Raw genomic sequence first — 14,971 nt, forward strand, 5'->3', positions numbered from 1 at the left:
TGGCCCCTCAGTGGCGTGACTCACCTGAGACTTCATCTCTCTTTGGGGTGTGGCTACCCCAATGGCTTGGCCTTTTCTTCTCACACAGCTCTGGTTACTGGAGTCGCTGGCCAGGTCTGGGATGGGAGCCCTAGGGAATTCGATCCCATCCCAACAAAAGGATCACAGATTCCGGCAGGTTGGGCAGGACATAGGATTCTGGGAGGGGGCTGGGCAGGTTGGTAAGGCCGAGAAAGACTCCACCCTTCTTTGTGTTAGCATAAGTACTCTCAGGTGTTTTGCCACTTACTCTGCGTGACGTTAGGAAAGTCACTCAACCCATCAGTATATTCAGTAGGACTCTACTTAAGAAATATGGTGCCTCGAAGAGGAATTGAGGAGAGTTTAATGAAGGAACTATTGACAGAGGTGTAGGCAGGGAACAGGGAAACCGACAGGGATGGTGAAGCACCCGGGGGCTAGCAGTAACAGAGAGCCCTGCCTGAAGAGACAAAGAGAGGGAGCAGATACTGGAACGGGAAAGAGAGAGCTGGGCTGTAGGAGAGGGCCAGCCAACAGGAGTGCCTTCAATGGAGGAAGGCAACCTTTATCAACCTGTGGCTCAGCAGGGAGGGAGCTGGGAAAGAAAAGTCCCTATCTCACTCTTCTACTCTCTGATCACCTGCCAGCTCCTCCCATCATCTGAAACCTACCAGAAGTCAGAGTGCAAGGGAGCCCATGATGTGGTCCATAAAGGTCACCCTCTGGGGGAACAGATCAGGATGGAGAAGTGTGGGAAATGGAAATGGAGGGTCAAACAAAAAGTATCCACACAAATATATCTATTTTCTTATCAATAACATAAGCTAATAATAACAATACTCTATTAGTCCAGTTTCCCTAGAAAACAGAGGCCTAGGCAAAACCTACATGCTGTTTCCTTTTTGGGAAGTACAATCCCAGGGCAGCAAGAGTAAAGGAAAATGAGAAGTGATCAGGGAGAGAGGAAATGCAAATACAGAGACCCAACTATTGATTGATAATCTTGTTAACTTTAGCTAGTCCGTGGCAGGAAATGAAGGTCAACGTGGTGGTGTGAATATTACTAAAGGGAAACCTCACTGAAATGGAGTTGGGCGGCCAAAAGGGGGAGCTCTCATGCACATACTACTTGATGTCAATCGAGTTCCCAACTGGAAGAGACATAGCTTTGCATCTCCAGCAGGAAGTGACACTACTTTTCTACCCCCAGCGGGAGGAAGAAAGATTTTCTCCCTGCCTGGCAGCAGCTCAGCCAATGAGAGACTGTCTCAGACAGTGAAAAGCCACTATACTTTGAACTCCCAGTTTCTTCGAAAGGACTTTTTGTTTATAATAGCCCCTCTCAACTTCCCCCTCTCCTCTATAAGAGTTAACTCTCCTTTGCGTTACCTGGCTTGCATGTGGTTTGCCATAGTTGCATGTCCCGAATGGCAAATCTTTGTTGCTCCCGAATAAACCCATTTTCCTGGTAAAATAACTGGTTGTTGTATTGTTTTAGGATAACAACTTCAGACTTGTTAACACAATCCTTGGGTTTCTAAGTCTCCCCCCGGCACTTATTTGTAGGCATTTGTCCCTCCAAAGATAAAGAACCAGTCATTTATTCAACAAACACTCAGAAGAATGAGGTATGGGCAAAAAGAAGGTAGGAAGAAGAGGGTGTGGAGAGTGGCTAATGCAAAGCACGCACGCCACGAAGACCCTCACCTACAAACTGCTTCCTCCAATTCAGCAGTTAAGTGTTTTGGTCTCAGGACCTCCTTAGAAATCTTAAAAATTATTGAGGAATCTGAAGAGGTTTCGCTTATGTGCCTTATATCTATCAATATTTACTGCATTTGAAATTAAAACTGAAAAATACTTGAAATACATATTAATTCATTAAAAAGAAATTCATTATGTTAATGTAAATAACATATTTTTATGAAAAATAGCTACATTTCCAAAACCAAAGAAAAGGTGAGAAGAGTGGCATTGTTTTACACTTTTGCAAACCTTTTTTAGTGTCTCGATTAATAGAATACAGCTGGATTCTCATATCTGCTTTTGCATCCAGTCTATTGGGACATCATGTGTCAAGAATCCTTTGGAGGGCTTCCCTGGTAGCGCAGTGGTTAAGAATCCACCTGCCGAGGCAGAGGACACGAGTTCGAGCCCTGGTCCGGGAAGATTCCACATGCCGCGGAGCAACTAAGCCCGTGTGCCACAACTACTGAGCCTGTGCTCTAGAGCCCGTGAGCCACAACTACTGAGCCCACGTGCCTAGAGCCCGTGCTCTGCAACAAGAGAAGCCACCGCAATAAGCCCACACACCACAATGAAGAGTAGCCCCCGCTCGCTGCAACTAAAGAAAGCCCGTGTGCAGCAACGAAGACCCAACGCAGCCAAAAATAAATTTAAAAAAAGAAAAAGAAAAAAAAAGAACCGCCATTAAAAAAGAATCCTTTGGAAACCTACATTGTACACTTGACGTCATGAAAATAGTTTTGCCCTTGAGCACCTCTTGAAAGGGTCTTGGGGCTCCTCCAGGGGTTCCCAGACCATATTTGAGAACTGCTGCTCAAGACAATAATTCTTACCCTTTCCCCAACCCAAAAGACCTTTCTAAATAGGACAGGGGCTCCCCAAAGCAATGCATCTTGTGGGAGCAAGAGGGAACACTTTCTTCTAGGGAGACAGATTGGAATTTCTGAGGGAGTGCAAGTGCAGTTTTCAAAAGCTGCCCTGGTGATTCTGATAGTTGCTCCACCCCGATATGCTCTTGCTTAAGAATCACTGCTCTAAGTTTTCTAATAGCCAACACAGAGGGAAACCCAAGCAGGAGTCTCTGTTCCAGGTACTAGGACAGAAAATAAATTTCTCCTGAAGGTACTCATGGAGAGGACACTTCGGTGTAATGAAATCTTCCTCAACAGTATCATTGTGGCAAAAACAGCAAAGAGGGACTCCCCTGGTGGTCCAGTGGTTAAGACTCCACGCTTCCAATGCAGGGAGCGTGGGTTCGTTCCCTGGCTGGGGAACTAAGATCCCACATGCCGTGGGGCAGCAAAACAAACAAACAAAACAAAAAACAAAACAGCTAGGAGTTTCATAAGGTTGACTTTTTTTTTTTTTTTTTTTTTTTGTGATACGCGGGCCTCTCACTGTTGTGGCCTCTCCCGTTGGGGAGCACAGGCTCCGGACGCACAGGCTCAGTGGCCATGGCTCACAGGCCCAGCCGCTCCGTGGCACGTGGGATCTTCGTGGACCGGGGCACGAACCTGCGTCCCCTGGATCGGCAGGCGGACTCTCAACCACTGCGCCACCAGGGAAGCCCCATAAGGTTGACTTTTATAGAGCTGCTGAATGTCAGTCCATAACACCATAATCAAACATCGTCAATAAAATAATTATATGGGGATGCCTTTGTGTAAGAGAGGCAGTGCATGGACACACAGTTCACTGTTGATCTGTTTGGTGGAAGGGGAAATTATAGATCAACTAGTGTATTAGTTTTCTATCACCGACATAGCAAAATACCATACATTTAGTCACTTAAAACAACACACTTATTACCTTACAATTTTGAGGGTTAGAATTCTGACATGGGTCTCCCTGGGCTAAAATCACGGTGTCAGCAGGGCTGAGTTCCTTCCTCGAGGCTCTAAGGGAGAATCCATTTGCTTGTCTTTTCCAGCTTTCGGAGGCTGCTCTCATGGCTCATGGCTCCTTTCCTCCATCTTCAGCACCAGCAATGTTGCATCTCTCTGACCTTTTTCTGTCTTCACATCTTCCTCTTTGGCCAAAACCAGAAAAAGTTCTCTGAGTTTAAGGATTCATGTGATTTGTGAGGATGTGGAGAAAAGGGACACCTTGAGGACTGTTGGTGGGAATGTAAATTGGTGCAGCTGCTATGGAGAACAGTATGGAGGTTCCTCAAAAAATTAAAAATAAAGCTACCATATGATCCAGCAATTCTACTCCTGGGTATTTATCTAATTAGAGAAGATATATACACCTTATGCTCGTTGCAGCATTATTTACAATAGCCAAGATATGCAAGCAACACAAGTGCCCATCAATAGATGAATGGATAAAGAAGATGTGCATATATACAATGGAATATTATTCAGCTATAAAAGAGAATGAAATCTTGCCATTTGCGACAACGTCTTAGGATGGACCTAAGAGGACATTACTCTTAGTGAAATAAGTCAGACAGAGAAAGACAAATACCATATGACTTCACTTACATATGGACTCTAAAAAACAAAATAAATGAGCAAACATAACTAAACAGAAAGAGTCATAGAGACAGAGAACAAACAAGTGATTGCCAGAGGGAAGAGAGGTGGGAGGAGGAAAGAAATAGGTGAGGGAGATTAGAGGTACAAACTTCCAGCTGAAAAATAAATGAGTCACAGGGATGAAATGTGTGGTGTGGGGAATATAGTTAATAACTATGTAATATCTTTGTATGGTGACATATTGGAACTAGACTTATAGTGGTGATCATTTTGAAATGTACAGAAATACCAAATCACTATGTTGTGTACCAGGAACTAACATAGTGTTGTAGGTCAATTATACTTCAAAAAGAAACCAACAGGGACTTCCCTCATGGCACAGTGGTTAAGAATCCGCCTGCCAATGCAGGAGACATGGGTTCGAGCCCTGGTCCGGGAAGATCCCACATGCTGTGGAGCAACTAAGCCCGTGTGCCACAACTACTGAGCCTGCACTCTAGAACCCACAAGCCACAACTACTGAAGCCTGTGCGCCTAGAGCCCGTGCTCTGCAACAAGAGAAGCCACCACAATGAGAAGCCCGCGCACCACAACGAAGAGTAGCCCCTGCTCACCGCAACCAGAGAAAGCCCGTGCGCAGCAACGAAGACCCAACGTAGCCAAAAATAAAATAAATACATTTATAAAAACAATGATATGAATGAACTTGTATACAAAACAGAAGCAGACTCACAGACACAGATAACAAACTTATGGTTACCAAAGGGGAAAGGGCGGCGGCGGGCGGGCGGGATAAATTAGCAGTTTGGGATTAACATATACACACTACTATATATAAAATAGATAAACAGCAAGGGCCCACTGTGTAGCACAGGAAACTATACTCAATATTGTGTAGTAACCTATAAGGGAAAAGAATTTGAAAAACGGAATCACTGGCGCAGTGGTTGGGAGTCTGCCTGCCGATGCAGGGGACACGGGTTCGTGCCCCGGTCCGGGAGGATCCCACATGCCGCGGAGTGGCTGGGCCCGTGAGCCATGGCCGCTGGGCCTGCGCGTCGGGAGCCTGTGCTCCGCAGCAGGAGAGGCCACAACAGTGAGAGGCCCACGTACCGCAAAACGGAATCACTTTGTCATACACCTGAAACTAACACAACATTGTAAATTAACTATACTTCAATAAATAAATAATAAATAAATAAATGAACTTCGAATAAATAAATAAATAAAACAGAACCCCTTTTATTATCTGTCTTTGTTGTGTGGGGTGTCTGGGCTCCACTGGGTTGTTCTGCTGCTGATCCAGCTTGGGGTCTGTCATGGGGTTGCAGTCGGATGCAGCTGGGGCTGGAAATTTCTGGATGTTCACCTGGGATGGCTGGGCCTCTCTCCTTCTCCCCGTAATGTCAAGGTCTCTCCTCTCCATGTAGTCACTCTACATGGTCTCTCCAGCAAGGCAGCTGGACTTCTTACTGGTGGAGCAGAAGTTCCCAAGAACTCTAGAGCAGACGCTGCCATGCCTTCCTGGGGCTTAGGCCTGGACTGGCACAGCCCCACTGCTGCAGCATTCTATTGGTTAAAAAGAGTCACAACCTAGTGCAGATTTCAGTGAGGAGGGGATTACAAAGGGTATGAATACTAGAAGGCATGCTTCCTTGAGGGGGTCATCTTTGGAGCTGACCTACCACAGACTCTCAGGTACTTCAAAAAAAGAGGCTACCCAACAGCCAATATGCATATGAAAAGCTGTGCAAGATGACTTGAGAGAAATGAAAATGTAAACCATCAAGAGATTCCACCAAACATCCACCAGAATGGCTAAAATTTTAAAAGCTGTCGACGTCAAATATTGGTGAAGAGGTAGAGTGAGTGAAATTCTCATACACTGCTGAGGGGTGGGGAGGGTGGGTAGAAGATTGTTTGGTAGTATTCACTAAAGCTGAACATACACCTATACCATGACCCAATAACAATACTCCTATGACTAGACACAAGAGAAATGAGTGCACCAAAAGACATGAGCATAACAAAGTGTCTGTTGAAGCTTTATTCATAAGAGCCAAAACCCAGAAACAACATTAATGCCTAGTAACAGGAAAATTGATAAATCAATTGTAATATATTCATACAATGGAATACTATGCAGCAATAAAAAAGGATGAATTACTGACATGTACACCCACACGGATGGATCTCACAGAAATTGTTCAACAAATATAAGTATCATAAATGTATGATTCCAATTATATACAATTCAAGAACAAAACGAATCAACGAATATAGAAGTCAGAATAGTGGTGACCTCTGGTGGAAGCAGTGACTGGGAACAGCACAAAAATACTTGTTGGAGTGCAGGAAAGTTCTATATCTTGATCTAGGTGGTGGCTACTCAGGTGTATACAAATTCAGAACTTCATTGAGATTTAAGATTAGCACACTTTGTGAACTTTTACTGTGTGGTCGTTACGCCTGAATAAAAAGAGACAAAGCACATTTTGCAATTAAGTGGACTCCAGGGTCAATTAAGGAAAAACAACTGAGCCAGCTCCAAAAATTCTTTCCTAGACCACAAGCTTTGGTAAAAGGTGGAGCATTCCATCAGATACACCAGACCAGGCATGTTATGTAGTTTCTGAAAGTTCAGCCAAAAGAATGAAGCCCTTTAGTGATTGGAGAAACAATAAAAGCACACTTAAGCAAAGTTGTTGATACTACATTCCTGATAAAAAAGATAATTTCTTTTAAAAAAAATTGGTAACAAGTTACTTTTTTTCCTGAATTGGGCTTCTCACTAAAAAGGTTGATTATCACTGACCTAGAAAAAAAGACATTCTTGAGATAATCGTTAAAAAATATTGTTTCTCCCAGCCAAGCTTTTGAAAGGTGCTGAGCAGAGGGGGCAGGAGATTGTTTCCACAGGTTAAGGTCAGGGCCACATATACTCCTTGTGACTAAGCTGGACAGTGCTGCATCTTCTTGTGAAAAGATGTGAAGAAATTGGAAAAGGATCTGGGGTGTCTGCTCTAACGCACACCAGAAGGGTGTCATCACAGAGCAAGGATGCAAACATTTTAGTCTGGAAAACTGTTAAAATTGGATGTAACCCCTGGTAAGGTTGTCAGGTAAAATAGACGATGTTCAGTTAAATCTGAATTTCAGATAATCAATGAACAAGTTTTTTGTATAACTATGTCCCACGCAACATTTGGGAAATAATTATTCGTGTTTATCTGAAATTCAGAGTTAATTTGGCATCCTGCATTTTTATTTGCTAAACTTGGCAACCCTATTCCCTTGGCTATAACATTGCCTTGCTAAGTTACTGTGTTGTTGTCTCTCGCTTGGAAGAAGACTTTCTGGAGTGTGCTCCAAAATAACTTGAGGTGGGGTCTAAAATGCGCACGCCATGTAACTCGGTGCAGTGTCCCTCTGAGTGGGGATGTTTGAGAGACCATTGATAAAATTTGACATATTTGACTCCACTCTGTACCAGAAGTCAAGTTGACTGGTACGGTCAAGATGTCGTCTGAAGCTCCCACTTGTGGCAGGAAAGAGTAACTGCTCCTCTTTCCATATCGCTCCACCAGACACTCCCATCCCCTGCCTCTATCACCTGGTCTCCAGGGACCGTGCTAGCACAAGGTCACCACCTGGGCCTCCCTTCCTTTCCTCCAATACATCCCCCAAGCAGCTGAGGCATACTGGAGACAGAAATCGCCCCAGGACTCAGCACTTTGGTCTCAAATGAGCAGCCCTACTTCAAGAGGACTCATTTTAGTGAGGTGCAGTCTATGCCATGTGGACGGTGGTTCTTGAGAGAAAGAGGAAATGATCTGTGTTGGGGTCTGGGAGAGAGACCATCTGCTCTCAGAAGGAGAGCAGCTGTGGACAGGTGTGGCTGAGCCTGGTTTAACCCCTGGGGGTAAGAGAGGGAGCCAGGAGATGATTGGGGTTGGGGTGAGGGCAAGATTTTTGAGAAGCAACTGTGGCAACAAGGCCCTGACTTGGAGGCCTGAGCTCAGGAAGCCTTCTAGACCCCTCTGTAAAGATGGGGGATGAAGCATGGTGGGCCTTGGGTACTCATACCATAGCAGATATTTCTCCTGTAGGCTGTTTGGGTTTTCTGAATTCTAAGCATCTAAAATGAGAGCGTGCATGAGGAGGGAAGCTGTAGATTACAGAAACCCACTCAGATTATATTAATAAAAAACAGGGGCTTCCCTGGTGGCGCAGTGGTTGAGAGTCCGCCTGCCGATGCAGGGGACACGGGTTCGTGCCCCAGTCCAGGAAGATCCCACATGCCACGGAGCGGCTGGGCCTGTGAGCAATGGCCGCTGAGCCTGCGCATCTGGAGCCTGTGCTCCGCAACGGGAGAGGCCATAGCAGTGAGAGGCCCGCGTACCACTAAAAACAAACAAACAAACAAACAAAAAAAAAAAACAGGCACATTATTTCAGGTTTCCCCTTATAAAAAATTAATAAACAGAAAACTCAATTAAATAGAGTTGGGAGACCAGAAGGGTCTACAACAGGAAACAGAGCCCAACAGCAAGAAAAAAGACTCCTTTTCTGGCAAAGACTTAGCTAATGAAAAACCATGGACTCTGTTTACTACAGCCCTCCCAACTTCCTTTTCCCCTCTATAAAAGAATTCTGCTTCCCCTGCTGTACAGGGACTTGCATGTGGCTTGAATTCCCTGCTGATTCCGAATAAACCCATCTTTGCTGGAAAAATAACTGGAAGTCTTTTTATTTTAGGTCAACATTTTGGTGGCCCATACAGAGACCAGAGAAGATCCCTGAAGGCTCTGGGGCTGGTGAGCAGACAGGTGTGGTACTCACAATTGAGCCCATTTTCACTCAGTGCTTTCTTACCAACCCTGGAGTTTGAAGGTGCATCTTTCTCCTGGATTGGAGCTCACACCCTCTTTGCATTTGAAGCTTTCCAGGATTTATTTAGGGTTTATTTTTAGGTTTTGTCTTTTGAGTTAAGGCCTTGCTCTGTATGTGAGTACTCATTTGATACTTCAGTCTGATTTTGAGATCAGACTGTTTCAACCAAAGCTGGCTGAAAATGCCTTTGGCCCATTCCTTTGGGAAGAGGGGCTGCTTCACTTAAACTGTGCCAGTTTTGCCACCTTTGGTCTATTCCTTTGGAATAAGCTATTCTCTGGAAACTGGCTGAAAAAGTCTTTGGCCTGGCTCCTCTGGGTCCAAGCTGTTTCCTTAGAATTAGCTGATATTAGCTTGCAAGCTGTCTGAATTGAACTGTTTGAAGCTGGAAGCTGTTGAAGCTGTTTGAAAATTTTTCTTTTACTCTAGAGAAAAACTTCTGAGAAATGGGATCCAGGTTATCTAAATATTTTGAGAGTGCCCCACATCTAGGGACTCTAGCCGATTTTATGTTTCAAAACTGCAGTTCTTCCTCATAATCATTTCTAACTAAACTGACCAACTTGAAGAAAGGCAATTTAGAATATCAATGGCCATGATGGGGAACTTTGGAAATCCCCAAACTTAATTTCCTTAAAGCCAAATTGGACTACAATAGCTCAAACGTTTTCAGAACTGAGTGGAATGCTTTTTTTTTTTTTTTTTTACGGTACGTGGGCCTCTCACTGTTGTGGCCTCTCCCGTTGCGGATCACAGGCTCTGGACGCGCAGGCTCAGTGGCCATGGCACACGGGCCCAGCCGCTCCGTGGCATGTGGGATCTTCCCGGACCGGGGCACGAACCCGTGTCCCCTGCATCGGCAGGCGGACTCTCAACCACTGCGCCACCAGGGAAGCCCTGGAATGCTTACTTTGATTGACCTTTTGAGGCTTCCCAACATTATCTGGAGTCTAAATTGCTTCTCTGCAAAATAAGATTTTAAGGTTAACTGAGGCCAACAAATGATTAAAGAAAGAAAACATGTTTCCGGAAGCCTCAGGCTCTTCTTCCTTGGCTTCTTTGTCTCAGGCACCACCTCTGGTGTCATCTTGTCTCTGTCTATGGGGCCATCTTCCTCTTTCCCTCCTACACCACCTAGGCCTCCTCTATACCCTCAGTTCCCCAGTACCTATTCTCTCCTTTTCTATGAAAATCTCCTTGCTCCCTTTTCTTCTGAACTTCTTTTCTATGAAAATCTCCTTGCTCCCTTTTCCTCTGAACTTGTCAGAATCTGTCCCTTTAAAGTTAAGCCTTCTGAGGATCCAGAGGCTAAACCTTTAATAACTTATACTCTCTGGACTAAAGCTGAACTGCAAGCCATAGTCAAAGATTTTCCCAAAGTAACTGAAGTTTCTCACAGATTTGCTGAGAAATTTAACAAAGTCACTCAGATTTATTAACCTGCTTTCTCTGACTTATAGCATTTTTTTTTTTTTGGCTGTGCCACACAGCTTGTGGGATCTTAGTTCCCCAACCAGGGGTCGAACCTGGGCCCTGGCAGTGAAAGTGCTGAGTCCTAACAATTGGACAGCCAGGAGATTCCCTTTATCAGCCATTTTCTATACCTGTCAGTGAAGGCCAGGCCCAGCATTGGATGAAAATTGAAAATAATTAGAAAAATCCTGACAGATCTCTAGAATTACAACTGGGAGACCAGCCTGCTAATTTATTGTATGATCAGGCTCATACAGTCGCTAGGTGACTCAACAGGGAAATTTGAAAGTCTGTTGATTGGAATAAAATTCAACCTTGCACACAAAAATCTGATGAACCTGTTCATGGCTACTTCAATGGGTTTCAAATTATTTGAAAAAAAGATGGCCCTTCCTTAAGATGTTGATTCCACCCAGGTAGATTTTAGCTCTATATTTGTTAATGAGCTGAGCTGGGAACTTTCCCTTTTAGTTAAAAGGACCAGAATGGAATGGGAAACTACGTCCACTTCAGATTTAAGGAAGACCGCCAAAATTCTTAATTTTCAACTCCAGCAAATGAAATCTCCTAAATGAAGCCCAAACCCTCCTAGTTTTTGCTATTATTGCAAAGAGACAGGACATTGGAAAAAAAGATTGTTACAAATTTAAGTGCTTTAGATGTCTTCAGCCTTTTAAGCAGCCTTTCCAACGTCCTCTTAATTCTCAAAATGATGAGGCTCCAAGGATCTACAGGGGCTTTTCCCAAACTTCCCTTTTAATCAGTTTGGAGAAACATTTCTCCAGATTAGGGATGAATTTCTTCCAGTCCTAGCTGACACCAGAGCTACTCTTGACCCCACAATTATAAAACAGCCCCTGCCTCAGAGTGCTAACACAGTTCAAATAGTGAGGACCTCTAATGAACCTCAAGAGGTTCCTGCCTCAGGGACTTCCCTGGTGGTCCAGTGATTAAGACTCCATGCTTCCACTGCAGGGGTGTAGGTTCAATCCCTGGTAGGGGAACTAAGATCCCACATGTCACACAGCTAAAAAAAAAAAAAAGAGGGGCGTTTCTGTCTCTGAATCTATTTATTTTGTTTAGGCCCTTTGAGAGATACACACCCTTTTATACTTAGTTCCTCTGCTGTTACCCATTTATTAGGCTGAGACTTCTTAGAGAAGCATCATTCAAGAATTTCTTTCTCTCAAAAGGAGGAAATAATTTCAATCAAAGTAACCAACCAGGTGAACCAAATGACCCTTTGACATTCTTTATGCCTTCCATCTCTGACAGTACTAGAGCTGATTCTGGAAACACTAATCATTTGTCCCTATTGAATCAGCTACCACCTTTCTTATGGGAAAAAATCTCCAAATGATGCTGGCAAAAGTCAAAGCACACCTCCCATCAAAATTCAAATAGAGGGCTTCCCTGGTGGCGCAGTGGTTAAGAATCCGCCTGCTAATGCAGGGGACACGGGTTTGAGCCCTGGTCTGGGAAGATCCCACATGCCGCGGAGCAACTAAGCCCATGCACCACAACTACTGAGCCCAAGTGCCATAACCACTGAAGCCCGCACGCCTAGAACCTGTGCTCCACAACAAGAGAAGACACCGCAATGAGAAGCCCGCTCACCACAACGAAGAGTAGCCCCTGCTCACCGAAACTAGAGAAAGCCTGCGAGCACCAACGAAGATCCAACATAGCCAAAAATAAATAATAATAAAATAAATTTAAAAAATTCTAATAGATTCCTCAAAACCTCTTCTCAGAATTAATCAATACCCTGTAAGTCAAGAAGCCCTTCAAGGCATAAATTCTATAACAGAAGATTACAAGGTTCAAGACCTCATTATCCCTTGTATTAGCCCCTGTAACACTCCCAGTTTTACCAGTGAGAAAACCTGAGGGCCAAGGGTGGAGGTTGGTCCAGGACCTCCAATAAACAACATTGACAATAAACATCCCTGGACATCCTGTCATTCCTAACCCTCATATGTGACTAACACCCATTCCTGGGAAGCTAATTCTTTACTGTAATTGATTTACAGTAAAGAAATGTAGGCATTCTTTAGTATTCCAGTTGATGAAGCTAGCCAATACCTTTTAGCCTTCACTAGGGAAGAAAAACAACTCACCTGGACAGTAAGGCTTCAAGGTTTTACTGAGAGTCCCTACTTCTTGCAAATCCTAAAGGCTGATCTATATGATATAAAGTTCCCTAGAGGTTTTATTTTGTTGTAATATGTGGATGATTTGCTTCTTTGCTCTTCTTTTCAAGCCTCCTCACAGGAAGACAACTTCCACTCGCTAAAGCTTTTAGCCTTAAAGGGACATAAATTCACCAAAGAAAAATTATGGTTTGCCCAAACCCAGGTTCAATATTAGCGCATTTGATAAGAGAACAAAGGCTACACTTGGATCCAGATAGGACTCATTGTGTCCTAAGTTTCCCCAAACCCAAAACTAAGAGTTAACTGGGAGGTTTTCTTGGGCTAGTTGGTAATTGCTGAAACTGGATTCCAAATTTTTCTCTTATGGCCAAATCTCTGTATGTTTTAGTCAACAATAAAAACCCTGACCCAATTTTGAGCCAGACAACATAGACTTCAAGGCCTTAAAAGGAGAGTTTGATGAACATACCTGACCTTGGGAATCCCAATGCTCAGATTCACCTTTTCCTTTTCGTATATGAAAAGGAAGGGAAAAGAGAGCACTTGGGCTACTCACCCGAAAATACAAGGACCTCCATCGATCCATAGGGTGTTATAGCCAGTAACTGGACCCAGTGGCACATGGATAGGTCCCTTACCTTAGAGCCATTATAGCCACTGCCCTTTTGGTTATGACCACTGAGAAAATCCTTGTGAGATCCCCTTTATCCATTTTTGTACCTCATGCAGTAGACGTTTTCCTGAATTTTCACCACACTCAGTAGTTCTCAGTCAGCCACCTCACCTCCTATGAAGTCCTTGTGTTAACTGCTCCTCACATAACCCTTTTTTGTTGTAATGATTTTAACCCTGCTACTCTTCTCCACTCTGTCACTGATGAAATTCCTCATGACTGCTTAACACCGATGGACCACCTCCTGACTCCCTGTGATGGTCTGCAGGAAATTCCTTTGGATAACGCTGACTTCTCATGGTTGAATGATGTTTCTTATTTAAAAGGTAACAATGGCTAATATCATGCTTGGTATGCTGTGCTACTCCTTTTGATGTTGTCTTGAGGCAGCATCTTTACCGACGGCTACCTCAACCCAACAGGCTGAATTATATCGTTCTTGTTTGTTGGCCAAGGACAAAATTGCCAATGTTTATTTATTTATTTTTATTTAATTAATTTATTTATTGGCTGTGCTGTGTGGCATGTGGGATCTTAGTTCCCTGACCAGGGATGGAACCCGTGCCCCCTGTGGTGGAAGCGCAGAGTCCTAACCACTGGACCGCCAAGGAATTCCCCCCAATTGCCAGTATTTATATTGATAGTAGATATGCTTTGGGAGTAGTTCATGATTTTGGAATGTTGTGGAAGCAACATGGCTTCCCCTCACTTCCAGTGGAAATAAAATTAAAAATGGCCCTTATATTCAGGAATTGGTGGATGCAATACTTTTACCTGCCACTTTAACTATTATTAAGGTTCTGGGGCATTCTAAACATGACTCTTTAGAAGCTAAGGAAAATCTCTTTGCTGATATTTCCGCAAGAATGCTGTCCTTAATGGGACCAAGAGCAGCCAAACCTCTGTCATGGTCCAAAGGAATATTTCCCCCAAAGGATAACTTAGAAAAACTGGCTAGAGAACCCCAACAATTGGCCTCAGAAAAGGAAAAGCAAGTTTGGAAATTCAACAACTCTTGGTTTGATAAAAAGAGAAGGCTCCGATTTGGGTCAAATAACAACCCAGTCCTACTGGAGACTCTAAAATTCCCACTTTTCACCACTGTACATGCATTAAACCATTGATCCACTAATAAAATAATAGCATTCATGAATCAATATTGGTGAGGAAACATGAACAACACCACAAAAAGTGCCTACCTCACTTGTCCCACTTGTCTGAAGTATAACCCAGGGAAGCCTGTTCGTACTGCTCCTGGACATTTTAAACTACCTAATGGACCATTTGAAATCTGGTAAATGGATTTCATACAACTTCCTCCATCTTATGGGTATAAATGTTTTAGTTATGGTCTACATGTTTTCACACTGGACTAAAGCCTTCCCTTGTTGATAGGTTACTGCCTCTTCTGTGGCTAAAATCCTTTTAGAAAAAACTACCCCTACTTGGGGAACTCCTTTTGTGTTTCATAGTGATAAAGGAACCCATTTTACTTGCCACATACTTCAACAAGTCTGTGCTGTTTGGCC

The sequence above is a fragment of the Monodon monoceros genome, unplaced genomic scaffold (genome assembly GCF_005190385.1).
Source record: "Monodon monoceros isolate NGI ecotype Baffin Bay Population unplaced genomic scaffold, NGI_Narwhal_1 Super_Scaffold_13, whole genome shotgun sequence".
Lineage (NCBI taxonomy): Eukaryota > Metazoa > Chordata > Mammalia > Artiodactyla > Monodontidae > Monodon > Monodon monoceros.